The sequence below is a fragment of the Cyprinus carpio genome, chromosome B3, assembly GCF_018340385.1.
Source record: "Cyprinus carpio isolate SPL01 chromosome B3, ASM1834038v1, whole genome shotgun sequence".
NCBI classification, from domain to species: domain Eukaryota; kingdom Metazoa; phylum Chordata; class Actinopteri; order Cypriniformes; family Cyprinidae; genus Cyprinus; species Cyprinus carpio.
The window spans coordinates 35,363,228-35,381,299 of NC_056599.1; the positions used below are offsets into that span (position 1 = coordinate 35,363,228).

Consider the following 18,072-nt stretch of genomic DNA (forward strand, 5'->3'; position numbering starts at 1 on the left):
GAAAAAAAGCAGCTCTGTTTTATCATACTAAATACATTTGAAAGTTCTGTTATAATGCTACTCTGTGTGGCCATCATCGGTCTATTAAAACGCACAACATATTAAAGCCTCTTAGGTGTTTCCATGTTTTCTACAAAATCGAGAAATCGAGGGGTTATGATGTCATTGGTAGGCGACACAATGACACTATGGACACGGTCCATGTCACTAGTTAAAATTGCTTATTTCTCTTGATTTAAACATTCTTCAAAACATTTGGGATAATGCAAGTACACAAGTCAGCAAAATATATAACACTGATCTAGTGGTTTTTGGATATTTTTTTAAATACATCTTACATGTTGTGCCATTAAGTTTACAGCAAGCAAACTACAAATACAGTGTTATATTGGCAAAGATGCCTCCAGTAGTTTACTGTAAAATTACTGTGAAATCACACTGCACTTAATAGAAAAAAAATTGAACTCAATTAAAGGAGAGTAAATACTGAAATCAAATGTTATTTCATTTGTTTTTGCACATAATGATATAGAGGAGATCTTTTAGTCGTTAATGTTTTGTTCTGATGGGATTTAAAAGGTTTCTGTTTGTCTAAATTTCGTGGGTTACCACTGTGCTGAAGAGTAGAGTCTGTGTTTAAGTCAAGGAAGAGCAGAGAAGTGTTGATTTTATGCTGTTTGTTGCTTTATTTCAAGGCAGTAACTGTGGATTTGCTGTTGCTGTGATAATTTATTTGCTAGTGCTACTTCCACACGCATGTGTGCTGTTGTTAGCTAGCAGTTTTTTGCAAGAGATTTGAGTTAAATATATGTTTCTACTTGTAATGATTTTGCCTAATTCAGTTTTATTTTACTTTAAGAAACATTATTTTTAGTAGTTTCAGATTAAAAGAGTCCAGAGTGTTAATGTGCTCAAATTGTTAACACATTATAAATATTAGTTTATAAACATGCATGGCAGTTATTGTAATTTAGCGCATTACAGTAACATACTATAAAGTGAATAAAATAACAGTAACCTACAGGCAAATGTGCTGCCAGTATTTTACTGTTCATTTACAGGTCTATTTTTAATACACTCCAATTGTATATACAGAAAAAAAACAAAAACTAAACAAAACAAAACAAAACAAAAAAATACAGTACTTTGTAGGTGAAGCTGCTGCCAGTTAATTACTGCAAATTTACAGTGAAAAGATTTACAGTGTACTCAAATATTTTTTAATTACACTGTAGTTACACTTTCATTGCACATTTATTAAATTTACAGGACAAGGCATGTGAGTTCTTCTCCATAGATGATGCTACAATCCAGCTTTATCTAAGGACTATCACAAAAGGTTAAAAAAAACAGACATTGATGCTCAAGGAGCCAACACATTATATTATTAAAGTGCAATTAAATTGCTAAAATCCAATTATTACACTGAAAAATGTTAAGCCACTCTCAGCTGTCCCTCGAAACAAAGTAGTTTAGCACGGTGGTTCTCAACTCTGCTCCTGGGGACCCACTGCTCTGCACATTTTGTATGTCTCTGTTTTCTGACACACCCCGTCAAGTTCACTGAGCTCTCTGCTAATAAACTGATAACCTGGATCAAGGGCGTTAAATAAAGAAAACATACAAAATTTGCTGAGCTGGGATTCCAAGACTGAAGTTAAGAACCTCTGGTTTAGAAACATATACAATTTATCTCTATGAAATAGACAATAGTAACATTTACACTCACTAGCATCTTTATTAGGTACACCTTGCTAGTACCACACTGGACCTGCTATTGCCTTCAGTACTGCTTTAATTCAAGACTTCCAGTTGAGCATGTGAGTGAGAAGACAAACGTGGATTAATTTCCAGAGGATTTTATCTTTTAATTGTACTTTTCAGGCAACTCAAATGATTTTAAGACATTTAGTGCCTGCTTTTCCAATTACTCAGTTTACGATTGTAGCCAGAAAGAATTTATGGTTCCTAAAAGGCATCAGAAAAATAAATTGAGAGTCATGGCGACAAGCTGCCATTGGATCTGGAAAACCTTTACACCACTTTGATCTCCAAACTGACATCTCAGAGGAGCAAACCAGATTGCAGCAACTCATCTGAGGTGGTAATTTCCTTGTACACCAAACAGACGTTTTATAGGATAGAATAGTAATATCTTTTATTATAGTGCCTAAGGAGTTCGGCTTTGGGGATGGATTAATATCATGGATACATTTATTATATCTAGAGCCTCAAGCATCCATATATACTAACTAGGGGTGTGAGGAGATCTCGTGGATCTGAGATCTGACTGGTCTCGCGAGAAGGTGACGATATCCTCGTGCAGACCTTTCAGATATATTTGCATTACACTGGCCCTTTCACTAGTGGTATGTAATGTAAGGTATGTAAGATATTACGTTCACATCAGGCAAGTGGTTGCATAATAAGTGGGAAAATTACGCAGTGAAGTCTTTATCCAGTCATAAAAACAGAATTCACGGTTTAAGCGGAATGTCACAGAATTTCTCAAATTTTGAATTAATTAACCAAGAGTAGGTCACTACACTTAAATCAAATCACGATATGGACTAGTATCTGTAAATATAAAGCCGCAAAAGTCGATTTAAATATGAATCCTGCATGTCTCTGTTAATGAATTGCGCAGACGCGCGGTTTACACACACACACACACACTGAAGCGCGCGTGACACTCGCGGTGATTTCAGCGTCTGCCGTCTCACTAAATGAGGACGTAAACACACGAACAACATCTCCACAAATGCTCTTAGAGTCATTTTATGAGCATTTTACCATTTGATTTGAGTAAAACTAGCGTTTGATTTGAGTGAAACTAGCGTCATATCACATACACAGAACTGTAAAGGTATTCACGGCAACCCGTCAAAATAAAAGTCCGGTTTGAAATAACGACAATAGAATGTACACAGCCTACTACTACTACTACTACTACTAAAAAAGAAACACACATTATTTTTTAAGGAATAATCACACAACATTTCTTCCACGTTTTAATTTTAATAGTAAATCCCCTTTGTTTGTCAAAAAATTAGGTTTGCTTAATTTTCAGTAATTAAATGATAAATGATGAAATTAATGTTTTACAGTAGGTAGACATCCAAAACGTCGTTTCTACCGCCGCTCATACCGCCGCCGCGGCGTCTGCAAAGTGAATTTGCAGCTTTTGACCGCTGAGTGGCGCTTTAATCACAGGTTTTCAAACAAGCGCATCAAAGCACATTTTCGCAAATAGACGTCAGCTTTGCTTCACCGAAGTGTTATATTTGATTGCAGTCGGGGAAAATGAAAGAGAAAAAATATTTAATATTCACAGATGAAAGTTTAGTCTTTATGAAGATATGTGCGTTTTCTTAGAACGAATTCAAGCAGGATAAATGTCAAGCCTATGAGCCTGTGCTTATATTTTCTCTACACCCATATTTTAGATTAGACACATTTAAATAGTGTGCAGTATTATTTATATAATATGAATTATGTGTTATATTATTAAAAAGAAAATGTGGTTTACTTTGCATCGGAGCATTAAAAGTGATAGCCTATTGTGAGCTAGGCTTGCGTGTTTTATAAATTATTTTCTTTATTTTAGTAAAACGTAAGGCACTGTATAATTTCACTCCCATTATTTAGGCCTAATTAAAACAAGAAACGAATAAATTAAACCTGCACGATTTTTAACTAAATCATTGCAACTCTAAAGAATGGATGGATTAATAAAATGTCCTCACTTATCAACAAAGTGCACACGATGTAAAAAAAAAAAAAAAAAAAAAAAAGAGCTTCATTATTTGACAACTTCAGTGATTTTAAATGGAGTCTTCTTTGCTTGCTTTCATATAATTTAAGTAAAGTAAAAATAAATAAATAAAAGAAATAAATAAATTGCAGCCGCATTTAAATGCAGGTTTGTATAGGCTAATATTCCGTAAAATATCAGTGCAAGATTTGCTCTGTGCATGATGCTGAGTGCACGTGCAGCATTTATTCTTATTTGTCTACATATTTTATCTTCATTACAAATCTTGTTTGGTTTTATTTTGGATAATTGCATGTAAAAAAATTATTTACTTTGTAATGCATATGCAAAATGTGAATTATTATTAATATTCAAGTGTTTGTGCAAAAATCATTAATGCATGACAGGGAGGCGCCCTCTCGATCACGTAATTTTTTTCCTAATAATGAAATAACTGAAAATTGTGGCGTCTCACATACATGAGAAATATATCTACAGAAAGCTTGAAATGTCTTCTAAACGAATCAATTCAAAACGAAAGCATTATGTAATCTGTGAAGGTTGTATTTCTGTTTAAAGGCGCATCCATGTGGAGAGAGTCAGCACTGTGAATTTCATCTTGCAGCCGACAAGAAAACATTTGTTTATTAATAAATAATTAAAATGTCTACTTTTTCCATAATTATTAGGCTACTTCTGCCTGTGCTTTGTGACGAACTTAATGCATGTTCTTGAGCATGGAATATATTAAGGCTGGATTATAGTTGTAAATTTAATATAAACTTGCGATTAGTTGAAATAATGACAAATGAACGACTAGTAACTAGAAAAATCTTACGTGGGAAGCAGACCTATTAAATACCATCTAGACATCTCTGTTAAAGTTTTTAAAGAATTTTATACGCGTTTGCATAAATTCTTCCTTCAGAACGGTCTGTAATGGAGAGATGCCCTAACACTGATTTTTCCTCTGAAACACAAAAACGAAAATTGAAATAAAATAAATATTTTATGTTTTGAGAATGATTGGGCTCAAGCCTCCCCCGCGCGTGTTTGGGACACGCTGCCGAGCGGAGTATGAGCGGAGCGGAGTGATTCTGACTGAAGAGGAGGAGGGATTTTTAAAAGTCAGGAGCGTCGTGGTATTCACTCGCTCCAGAACCGCTCCATCACGAATACAATTCATGCCAACAGCCCGTAATATAACTGCATATTTAGCAAGAATTCACATGATAAACATATTTAGCTATATCTTGATACACATAATCTCTCCGATCAGAAGACTATAATGACGGCAATAGTCGAGCGGGATGTTACAGGCTAGTTCTCAAGGAGTTTGTCTTTATTTTACTGATTATTTTCGGGTTAAAGCATGATTTTAACAGATACAGCACATTCACAAGTAATCGCTGTCGCAATAATGCATTCAAACAAATGTAATCTTACAGTAGGCTACTTCATCTGTATCTGATTTTGAATGAGCAGAAATCTGTAACAAATGCATCGATCTGTAGATAAAATAACTGACGAAAATGTAAACTGTTATTTTCATCACAAACAAAATTTGCGCAGCAGAAAGCAGCAATTATACCTTTTAATGCTGACAAATTTATTAGTTTGGCGTTTGGTAGGACAAAAAAGTTTGCACACAATAGCCTAATCCCCTTTGAAAACTCTCCTGTAATTTTATTTATTTATTTATTTTTTTTTATTTTTATAAGCTATTATGAACATAACATTTCAACTTTAGCCACGGAGTGAAGGCGGAGCAGTGTTTCTGGTATCAATGAACGCGGAGCTTAGTGATTATTAAATGCTCGGAGCGCGCAGGGAAATTGTTGCTGCTCCACTCCGCTCACATAGGCCTGCTGTACTGCCGAGTGAGAGAGATGTATCGCCCTATATGAACAAGGCCGTCAGGTGTAGACACGGTTAGACAGTGTCTGCTATATTTACAAATAATTGATATAAGAAATAAAAATAAATACACAACCTAAATCAGCTGCATAACGAGATGAAAATATAGACTAGAAAACTGATTTAGGCCTACACTTGGTCTGTCCTCTGTCCATGACACTGACTCACTGCGGAGCTGGCAGTTTTAATCTGAACAGCTCTGAACGCCGAGTGGATGGCATGATGGGCTAGTATTAAAAAATAATATATTTTTATATTAAAACTTGTTTTGAACAATTTCTTTGTCATTTGAATAATGATTTTAAGTAGGGAGGCAAAAAAAAAATCGATTTAAATTGTAAATCGGATTTTTTTGTGAAATCGGAGATCGGAGATTTTTTTAGGCCATAGGCCTATCGCCCAGCCCTAATGCAACAGTTTTTTTTTTTTTTTTTTTTTTAAGTTAAGGCAACCTCCTCTGAAATTAAGTTATAATAAACTAATAAACTTTATTGCGCTATACAGTAGTCAACATTTGAAGTGATCAAACCTTTCTTTAAAGTTGTCCTAAAACCTGTTCTGCAAGTTTGAAAACCCTCATAAGACTGTCCATATGAAAGAGCAAGAAATTCACACCTTTATCTCGACCCCCACAAGTTATACAGAACTACCCCCCAGCCCCCTCCAGCTGAACTGAGCTCGGTCTGTTTTTTGGCTGTGAGGAACAGTGTGTTGTCATGTTACTGGGTTGAAACATGCCTGTACTCACAGCAGCCCTTCTCTTTTTATTCATTATTTTCCCGCAGCCCATATTATTACTTTCACTAGACCAAAATAATAACAAATTATCAATTGATAATTAATCATTATTTTTGCCAAAATCATTGTTATTTGTGAACGTAGGCGTTTGCGGAAGGCTTTAAGACCAAGCGGAGTCCTCCGTCAGCTGCTCCCGCTTCACAGCGCGCGGGGCGCAAACTGACCCAACATTTAGCAAGGCAGGAAAACATTCAGTCTACCTGAAGGAAGACTTATTTCATTGTAAGTTAATGCTGTTAAATAGAGAGTAAAAAAAAAAAAAAAAAAATACAAACAAATAGTGTAGGCTATCCTTAAACTTGGAGCTCATTATATTGAAGTACAAATCCAAACACCAGAAGCAACCTACACTCTCAGTGTTCTTTCACTGAAAAGTATGCATTTTATTTATTTATTCACAGGCTATATGGTTGAAATAGTAATATTTTAGTTGAAAACTTTAAGTGCCATTGTTTAAAAAAAAATGCATCAAATGTTTCATAGACCTTCAGTTTTCATGCTTTAAAATCCCATGCCATTTGTAATTTCACTGTATTTTAATCTCCTAAATTACTACCCCAATTCTATAATGGTAAAATTTATTCAGACCGATGGCATTTTTTATGACATTATTTATTTTTATTTTTAGAATAGGCTAATTGTAACATAAATGGACGAATCAAAACAAATATAACGTTTTAACTGCAGGCAGATATAGGCCTATATTATGTACATTACAAATATTTGGATCCCTTATTTTATTAAAGAATAAATACTTATTTTCTCTTCAAGAATAAACATTATAAATAAATAATTAAAGAAAGAACCTCTATTAGCCCTTATTTGTAGGTTGTAGGAAATATGCGAGCGATTCATAGATTTAAAAAAGAAAAAAGTGGGTGCTTGGTTTCAGAAAACGAATACACCTCGTAAAAAATGCTATGATGCAAAAGTCATGCTAACTTATTAATTCATAGAAATAATTAAATTTTTTTTTTTTTTATTTTTTTTTTCGAGATTCAACTTGAATTTCAATACAATTAAAACTGACTTTAAAATCTCAAGGAGTTTATAAGTTGAAACGGTAAAATGTCACAGTGCATGCTAGCCTAAATGAACTTTGCATTTAATTACATTCAGAAATAATAACTGCATGCCAAAAAAAAACAAACAATAAAATACCATTATTTTTTTTTTAAATGAACAATTCCTGTATAAAATGTGACAGCAACCTTTATATCAAATATTTTGAAATCGTCCAGAGCTGAGCAACGCAGGAGGCAGATCTGAAGTTATATTTGTTTGTTCATGAAGTGAATGTGATGCACAAAGTCATTTAGTAGATGCAATGGAAAAATAAAGCTGGTTAAAAACATACACGAAAAACCCGCTAAAAAATAAATTACATTTGTGAGAGTTGCATTTTATTACATTCAGAAATAATAACGGCAGGCCTAATAATGCTATAGGCTAATGTACCAACAGGACATTTTTAGTTCCCTTCACTTTACAACAAATCCTTTAAATTAAAAAAAATTATCAGAACAGAACAAGAATTACAAATATATAATTCTAATGGATAAATATAATTGCAGCAGGCTATATAATAATATAGGCTTATAAACAACAACAAAAATAATAATAATTAAAAATAATATAAAGCGATACATTATGTTGGGCTTATCTCTCTCATTCGGGACAAATCCAAACATGTTGCCCATTTGAAGCTAAACTCTTATTTATTAGGTAAAATAGGCTTTGGATTTCACACGTGTTTCAGTATCGACAAAAAAAAAAAATCAGAATTAGCAAAATTATGCCAAAGTGGCCCACTGCTCGCGCTGCATGGCTCGGTGAACGACTGCTGTTTCCAATGAATATGTGCGCGTGAGGAACAAGCGCGATCAAAGTCACAATTCACAATTATTGGTAACACAGTAAAGGCATAATTCAAAAATGCAAAGTGTTAGCAGTTTAAAAAAATCAAGAATAATAACAGAGTTAATAAGAATTATTTGTAAATGCTGGACCTTTCTAATTTCGCTCTGCAAATGGAACCTGAAGATTATTATTATTATTATTATTTTTAAACCAAGAAGAACCGAAATGAAAACATTTTAATCCGTATATACGGATTAAAATGTTTTCATTTCGGTTCATTCTTGGTATAAGTATATATATATATAATGACTGTTTAAAAACAATAGCATGCATAAGAGCCTTTGTGCAAAGGTTTATTTTTTATTTTTGATGATGAGTAGACTGTAGCCTAAGACTATCCTATTTTTAATGGCTTTTAAGGATGTTATAATGTATATTATAATGTTATTGTTGTTTAACGTCTTCCTTTCATTTTACAATTACATTCAGTTCGCAACCCGTCCCTTTGCGCCACCAGGCGGGTAGTTTCGCGAATGATTTTAACACGCGACTGATTTGCAGTTAACGCCGCGGCTCTGTGGCGGTGGTACGCATGGCGGCATTACCCATTTTGGTTGTCTACCATCTGTATGCCTTCATTTGATAACCAGAAAAATATAAATACACAACACAGAATTTCTGAAGGAAAAAAAATAATTGAGGCTACTTTAAGAAAAAATTAAATGAATAAATTAAGTTGTGTTATGCATTCAAATAGTTAAACATGCTAAAACACAGAATTTGGTAACAATAAAAATATAAATATTATGGTGAGAAAAAAATAAAACATTTCATAGGGCCTAAACATGTATTTTTTTTTAACACTTTTAATAATTGATGTGAAAATGTATATACTATTAAAAACGAGTTGAGAAAAATTAAATGGAAAAAAAACTTATTTTTTTTTATTAAAGTGGAAATCAGTTTACTAAATAATAAACTTGACTGACTGCTACTTTAAAGAGATATTATTTGTGTTCTTTATTATTTATTTTTATGTATACTTTATAATTTTATAATTATAATTACTTGCATGTCAGTTGAGTTTGTGGCAAAACCTTTTTCAGTGTTTACATGTTGTTTATACCTGCATAAAACTTATTAAAATAGATGTTTAAAGTATATAAAGTACAATTTGATTTCAAAATGCACTTATATTTTTTTGCATTTTGTGTTTTTCAGTTGAATAAAAGACAACTTTTCCCTATATATTTCATCATTGAGGATTTCTTTAAAAAAGTTTAAAAATCTCGTCTCGTTCTCGTGAACCCAGTCTTGTGTCTCGTCTCATCTCGTGGGATAAGTGTCTCGTCACACCCCTAATACTAACCATGTTAATTTTGATTATTTTACTTTTGTTACTCCTCTATCTCCCTTAATTTTTGTCATAGCTATTGGGACTCTCTCAATAACGCTAAGAACACTTCCTGTATTTCAGGGAATAATGCAAAAGAGAACTGTACTTAAACTAGCTTTATGCGGATCAGCTTGTTACTTTGTAACCGATCCAATCTCCATCTATTCCCAAGATAATATGCCTACTAGATGAATTTATTAAATCCTCTGAGTATAAACTGAACCTACAAAAGAGTGAATGTCTAAGCATAAATCAATCTAACCATAAAATAAAACAGACCGACATTCCTTTTCATCTGAATTATTGAAATATTGACATCATAGCATCAGACAGTTGCTACAGATTCGTGGGTAGTGCATCAATGATGTCAATATCCCATTCCACCACATCACAAAGATGCTCTATTGTTGGATCCAAGTCATGTTCCTGGAGATCTACCTACCTGCAGAGTTCATTTCCAACCCTGATCAAACATACCTGTCTGTAATTACCAAGTGTTCCTGAAGATCTTAATTAGTTGTTTCAGTTGTATTTGATCAGGGTTGGAGCTGAACTTTGCAGGAAGATCTACAAGAACAGGATTGGGCACAGATTATGATCTGGTGACTGTTGAGTCCATGCGAACTCATTGTTATGTCAAAAAACAACAAAAAAAAAAAACAACAACAACAAAACAAACACATGATCTGAGCTTTTTGACATGCTGAATTATCCTCCTGGATGCGGCCACAAGATGGGGCCATTAAGTGCTCATTAAGGAATGAACTTGGTCAGCAACAAAAGTGGCATAATGTTTAGCCAAGTATGGTAACCCATATACTGAATTTTTGCTCTGCATTTATCCCACTAAAGTGAACACACACACACACACACTTGCGCCCCCTCAAAAATAAACAGTGCATGATGCCTCTGCTAAGAGGCCCAAAGTGTGCCAAGAAAACACCCCCCACACCAATACACCACCATCAGGTTGAACTACTGAGCCAATGCCCATTGTATCCTAACATTCCTGTTATTATCTGCTGCTGTTGCAGCCAATCTGCATCAAGTTTTAACATGTTACACGTTCAGAGATGCTTTGCTTTTCTACATTCACTGGTATTATAGGAATTATCATTGTAGAGTTGAAGCCAAAATTCAACAGCACTGATCAGTGAGATTACAGCTGGCCGATCTAAACAGTGTAAAATAATTCATTACATACACAATAGAAAATAATGTCTGAGAGAAATGTATGCATTGCCTCATGTTTCTTATAAGAAGGTGTCTTATATGCATATAATATGAATATAATATGAAATGGTTAACATCTCACTGTGATACTCAGTTATCTTGTTTAACAGTTATGATCACAACCTCATATGTGGGATAAATTAATGGCCACATTATCATCTTGTTTTCATAATTTATGTCTTTTAATAGCTTTTGGCCATAAAGCACTCATGAATTAGAGTAAGTAATTACATGTGGAAGAAAACTTGAACTATACAAATACAAAACACATGAAAGAATCTGCTAGCTGTATTTATAAAACCAGAATATATATAAATCACACATTATTATTAAAATTGGATTCAGTGTGAAATCCAAACCTCAGTATGTTGAGTTGACAGTTTGAACTCTTCAGTCCAGCACAGAGCAGCTCCACTCCTGAATCCTGCAGATGATTGTTACTCAGGTCCAGCTCTCTCAGGGAGTTTGATGATTGTAAAACTGAAGCAACAGTTTCACAGCACTGATCAGTGAGTTTGCAGTCAGCCAATCTAAAGAGGGTAATGAGAAATAATTAATTACATACACTATGCATAGTTAGAAATTGATGTTTGAGAGCATTTAATGCATTGTCTCATGTTTCTGATAAGAAGGTGTCTGCATAGAACATGAATGTGAAGGTTACATCACAATATTGTATGAAAGAAATTATAACTTCATGTGTGGAGTAATCGATGATTTATTAATCACCACATTATCATCATGTTCTCATCCTTTTTTATTAATGTCTTTCAATAGATCTTGACCATAAAACACTCATGAATTAGAGAACAGGTAGAACAAGCCTTAAAGTATATACATAAAAAAACACATCAAAGAATATATATTAAAATCTGAATCAATGTGAAACACAAACCTCAGTATGTTGAGTTGACAGTTTGGACTCTTCAGTCCAGCACAGAGCAGCTCCACTCCTGAATGCTGCAGGTGATTGTGACTCAGGTCCAGCTCTCTCAGGGAGTTTGATGATTGTAAAACTGAAGCCACAATTTCACAGTGTCGGTCAGTGAGATCACAGCCTGTCAATCTGAAAACAGGGAGGACATGTTGATGAACAGGTCTATCCATGAGATCGCAAGACTGTAAAATTCCCTTGTGTAGCAGACCTTATGTGTCAATACATATTATATGATTATACGATTTCAGATAATATCATCAGACAGTGCAAATATGCCCTTGTTTTGGCTCTCTATAGAGTTGTGTAGTCTGGGTGTTTATTTATATATTTTAAATTAAGACTTTGGATAGATTCTTTTTTAAACAAATGTAAATATTTACTGACAAGTTCACTAAAATTCAGCACTCTAGCTGAAATATATGTTTAGAGAATCATAAGCCAAGGCTGGAAAAACTTTAAAAATGAATGAGCTGACTTGGCCAAGATACACAGAATGCCCAAAAGCACTTCAAAATCTGCATGAACCAGAAATTGTGATGGTCTTGTGACACACCAGTGTGAAACAACTTCTTGAAAGAGAAAAGTGTGGGACTTGGTTTTGTCCTTTTGGAACTGATTTTATTTTTGGATCATTGTTATTTACTGATTAATGTGAATGTTTCATGAGTGACAGGTTGCTGGAAGAATTGAAACTTGTCTGGCTATTGGATTTTGATGAAAGTACAGTGTGTTACAGTAAAGTTATTAACTATTTTTCTTAATAAAAAAATCATAACAAATGTGCCAAAGCAATTACATTCAAAATGAAAGTTGTAGTATAACCAGCAGGAGAGCAGTGGTGTGTGAACTGAACCTTACTGTCCGATTTAAGAATATTAACTAAATCAATTCAAAAATAAGATCATACTGTAAAAAGGAAACCACTGAGTATTGCTAAAAAATTGACAATAGTCCTTATAAAGCAGGTAGCTAGAACAAAAATAAGCATCTGTTTATCTTCCTGAAAAAACATAGCAGGATAATGTTTATATTGGGCCTTTATCTGCATAAATGATATTCCAAAAATATTGTGCACCACCAGTCTGTAATAAATGTTTCCTTAAAATATATATTTTTAATTCATTTATTCACATTAACAGCTGCCTTCCAATGTATTAGTTTTACTCATAGCTTGATTATGTTTACAAAGTGTACACCTTTTATAAAAATCATTTTTTTAAATCATTTATTTATAAAATATATTTATTGTATTAATTTGGTAATGAATAAAAAACAGCACTTAACTGCAATAATTTACACTGTATGCTTGTAAACAAACCCAGAAGATCCTATTCACCACCATCAAATTTTATCAAATGTAACTACTGCATGTTTGTATTTTCACACTTACAGAGCTCTTCTGCAGTTCCTCACAGCAGGTAACAGTCTCCATCTCCCATCTTTTGAATTAGTGGTGATTTTTTTAAGCTCAAACTCATCCAGCGCCTCCTCTGACATCAGGATTATGTTTGCCAAAGTTGAGCATTGTGCAAGAGTAAGACTTTTACTTGTATTTCCAGAATTTAAAAATGCCTGCATTTCTTCAACAACTGAGTTATCCTTCATCTCAATCAAGCAGTGTGACAGATTTATCCACCTGTCAGGACTGACGTTGTTTTTCTGACCTCGTTTGAGGTTTTGGGTTATTTTCTTGATGCTCTCTGGGTTGTTCTCTGTGTGTATCAGTACATCCTGTAAGAGTCTCTGATTGGACTCCAGTGAGACGCCATGAAGAAACCTAAGGAAGAGATCCAGGTGTCCATTTTTACTCTTTAAGGCTTTATTCACTGCTCCCTTCAGAAACACATCCAGAGTAACATTCTCACACTGAGTTCTGGATTTTCCTGTCAGGAACATTTTCAGAACCTCACTGTTTTTGTGTAAATAGCAGTAAAACACATACAGTGCTGCAAAAAACTCCTGAAAGCTCAGATGTACAAAACTGTAAACCTTCCTTTGATAAATCACAGATTCCTCTCTAAAGATCTCAGTGCAGATCCCAGAATACACTGAGGCGTCATTGACGTCTATGCCGCTCTCTCTCAGGTCCTCCTCATAAAACATCACATTGCCCTTCATCAGCTGACTGAAAGCCAGTTCAGCAAGTTTAACAATCACTTCTCTGTTGGACTGCAGGAGTTTCTCTGGGCCTCTCTCTTCATACTTCTGGTTCCTCATATTTGTTTGAATGAGCAGGAAGTAGATGTACATTTCAGTCAGAGTTTGAGGGATTTCTGCACTGAGATCTTGTTTCAGGATGTTTTGAAGCACAGTGGATGAGATCCAGCAGAAGACGGGTATGTGACACATGATGTGGAGGCTTCTTGCTCTTCTGATGTGTGAGATGATTCTGCTGGCTTGATGCTCGTCACTGATTCTCTTCCTGAAATATTCCTCCTTCTGAGGGTCATTGAATCCCTGAATCTCTGTCACACGGTTAATGTAGTTGGAGGGGATCTGATTGGCTGCTGCTGGTCTGGTGGTGATCCAGATGAGAGCAGAGGGAAGCAGATCTCCTTTCAGGAGGTTTGACATCAACAGACACACTGATGAAAATCTCAGTCACATCAGAAACTTTCTGACTGTCTGAAAACATCAGTGAAATTCTGCTTTCATCCAGACCATCAAAGATGAACACAACGTTACATTCATCATAAATCTTTGAGTCCAGATGCTGAAGTTCAGGATGAAAGTCAAGCAGAAGTCTGTGAAGACTGTACAGATGATCTTTAATTAAGTTCAGCTTTCTAAATGTAAGCACAAACATGAAATCTACATCCTGATTGGCTTTTCCCTCTGCCCAGTCCAGAATGAACTTCTGCACAGAGACAGTTTTTCCAATTCCAGCAATACCTTTAGTAAGAACAGTCTTTATTTTGTCTTTACTCTTTCTTCTCATCTCATCATATCCAGGTTCAGGTAAAGGGTTAAAGATGTCATTGCAGTTGATTGGAGTGTCTTGGAGTGTCCTGTAACTTTTCTCCATCTGTAGCACCTCATGTTCTTCATTCACTCCTTCACTCTCTCCCTCTATGATGTACAGCTGTGTGTAAATCCTGTTCAGGAGGGTTTTGATTCTCTTGTAGTTTGACTCCCTCAAATAAGCTCTCATACTTGTTCTTCATGCTAGTCTTGTGCTGGTCTTTGACTCTCTGTAGATCATCATGCACTGGTTGATGAGAATCAAGCTGCAGAGCTGCTTCTGTTTCATGATGACTGATGTGGTTCTGACTGTAGGAGGATGTGGAGGTCTGAGAGGACACATATCTGATCTGGTCAGCTCTCCCAGCACTGAAAATAAATTTAGAAGAACAGAGACTCAAAAACAACCAGAAAATACCTTTATCAAAATAGATAAAATATTTAAAAGCCTCTAATATTAAATTATTTATTAAAAAATGTATACTACATTTAGCCTACAATTGATCATTTAATAGACTCCTTGTAATTATAACACAATTTCTGTCTATTGTGGCCAATTTACTTCCTGACATCACAAATTGAGTTTCTCAATGTTTTGTTCCAAGGAACAAGATTGTTTCATATGCATTGTAGTTTATTAATGCACAGCACGCATCTGAAGGCAGATAATGACCTGCATTTTATTTAAATGATTACTGAACATGTATATACTGTACACATGGTAAAACAGGACATTCAGACAGCACACATATGGTAAAACAGAGAACAAGACTCCTCATCTACATTGCATGCCAACAACAGACCTTTTGCTACACACACTGACCCATTTGGCGTTTCTGATTCTGTTATGACCAACCCTTCTATGAATAACAACAACACCCTAAGAATAAAAAAAAAAAAAAAATTCGCAGATATATTTTTTGTATTTTTTTTGCTGTTACTTGGCGGTAATTTAATAAATATTTATTTAAATACTTTGTAATAATTTATCTTTTGTTGTTGATAAGTGTTATAAGCTAAAGTGATTGCAATTATATTCACTCAATAATCACTTAGTAGTGAATTACAAATAAACACATTTAGACCCTTGTCTGTTCATCTCTAAACCTCTGATTTATATTCTGCTTGGCAAAACACAGAGGCTCTGGATCATTATTTTATACACAATGTTATTTGAGCGCTCAGGATAAATCCCACGCCACCCTATCAGAATTCAATGAATATAGTTATAATGTAATTATTTGTATCAACCACAACAACATTTTTAATAGAAAGAGATTAGTTATAATCTAGTCAGATAAAAATGTCATCCTGCAACTGTTTGTGTTCTGATTATTGGTTCAAAATAAATTCCAGATTTACTGTCACAGAAATCCAATAGAGAAAAACCGCATAAAGCACAAAAAGAAAGCACATTCTTTCTTTAAAGTTTACTTTCATGATTTTTATTTATCTGATGCACTAATTATTTCTGACTAAAGGACTTGCAGAAATAAGATTTTTTACATTTATTGATTGGTTGATTGCACATTCTTGGCTCTTGTGTCAAATGTCCCACCCCACATGATCATACTCAGAAAGGGTCAAAGGTCACTGCGTCATTACCAAATTCAGGGGACTAAAACATGATACTCACATAGAGTCAGAGGTCACAGGTCCATCACTGAGATCAGGGGGATGATGAATGTAGTTGTTACTCTTCATAGACTCACAGCTAGATATTGGAGATGCTGCTCTCTTTCTCTTCCTGCTGATGATACTGAGAAAAAGACAGAAATATTTCATATCGCTTCTCTGTAGTTTCTGAAGTAATCTGTCTTCTTGAATTTACAAATTAACATTTGACAAAACTAGAATGTGTATAACATATAGAAAAAAAACAGATGTTATATAAACAATATTGATTTAATAAATGCATACTTCAACCAATTACAAATGAAAAATAACCAGTATGCATGTGAAATACTACTTGAATGAGAGGTACAGCTGGGAGCCCAGCAGCCAGAAAAACATCCCAGTTGCCCTAAATGCTATTAAATGCTATGTTTTTTTTTTTTTTAATAAAATGTAGACAGATAGAACTGTATAAACCTGTTAATTTAATGAAACACATTTTAAGATTACTGTCTTCCTTTAACTTTTTCTTAACCATCTTTTTCTTTGCTATAGCACACTTTGACAGTGTGTAAACCTAGAGAATAACATCAGGGTTTGTTCTAGAGGTCGACCTCTAGTTTGTTCAATATAATCAGATACGTGAGAAAGCTAACTGTGTTGTTTTGTGGGAACGCTGTCATGATTTCCCCTTAAAGTTGCATGCTTGGGAAACAGCAGGGGTACAAGTCCCCATTGAGGACAAAATAAAGAGCATTTTCAGTTTTTTCAGAGTCCACAAAATGGTGAAAGGTAACAGTTCTAGAAATCCCTGAATCAGCTCTGTCTTGGGTATTTGAATCAATAATCAAAAATCATATAAATAGTATATTTACCGTATGTAATTTGAAGATTAAGTCTTGGGCTTGGAACGACAGGAAAAACTAAACCCTTAATCACTGTTAAAAACATTTAAAGAGCGATTGTATAAGGAAATATAAATGTTTTATATGGAAAACCATATATCATGTTTTTATTTACTTCTCAACTATACATTTATGCTGTGTTTTTTTTTGGAAATTTTGAAGTTCTTTACCTATTTACTGCACAATTACATAACGAGACCATAAATTGTCACATGAAATATGATTTTTTTAAAGAAAAAAATCACTTAAATGATGATCTTAATTAAATCTAAATAGTTTTTGGACATTGCTCTATGTGTTAGGGATAGAATACTGCCATCTGGAGGTTAGTCGAAAAACTTTATTCTTCTAGTTAAGCCAAGGAATTAAAGTGCAATGACCACATGTATCCAATAGAGGTCCATTAGAGACTCATTAGAGATTCATTTTCACTTCATTTTTCTTGACGCTTCAACTTCTCCTCACAACTTTATGATATATATATTTTGTGAATATATATTAAACATTTTGAAATACATAAAAAAAAATCTGTATTTTTTGTCAAAGGTAGAGTTTGGTGTGGTTGTATGATATATTTTGAATGGATCTGCTTTCAGCTAATTATTTATACAACATTGCAGACAGAAAAACATTACAAGTCACCACAAGACATGACTGTAAGCAACATTAATATTATTTCAGGAAAATTATTTATCAA

The 18,072-nt window shown here is 34.1% G+C and overlaps 1 pseudogene; it reads right to left on the reverse strand.

Moving 5' to 3' along the window:
• Positions 1–11,220: 11,220 nt before the first annotated feature.
• On the reverse strand, positions 11,221–16,640 carry LOC109108018 (annotated as a pseudogene).
• Positions 16,641–18,072: the final 1,432 nt, after the last annotated feature.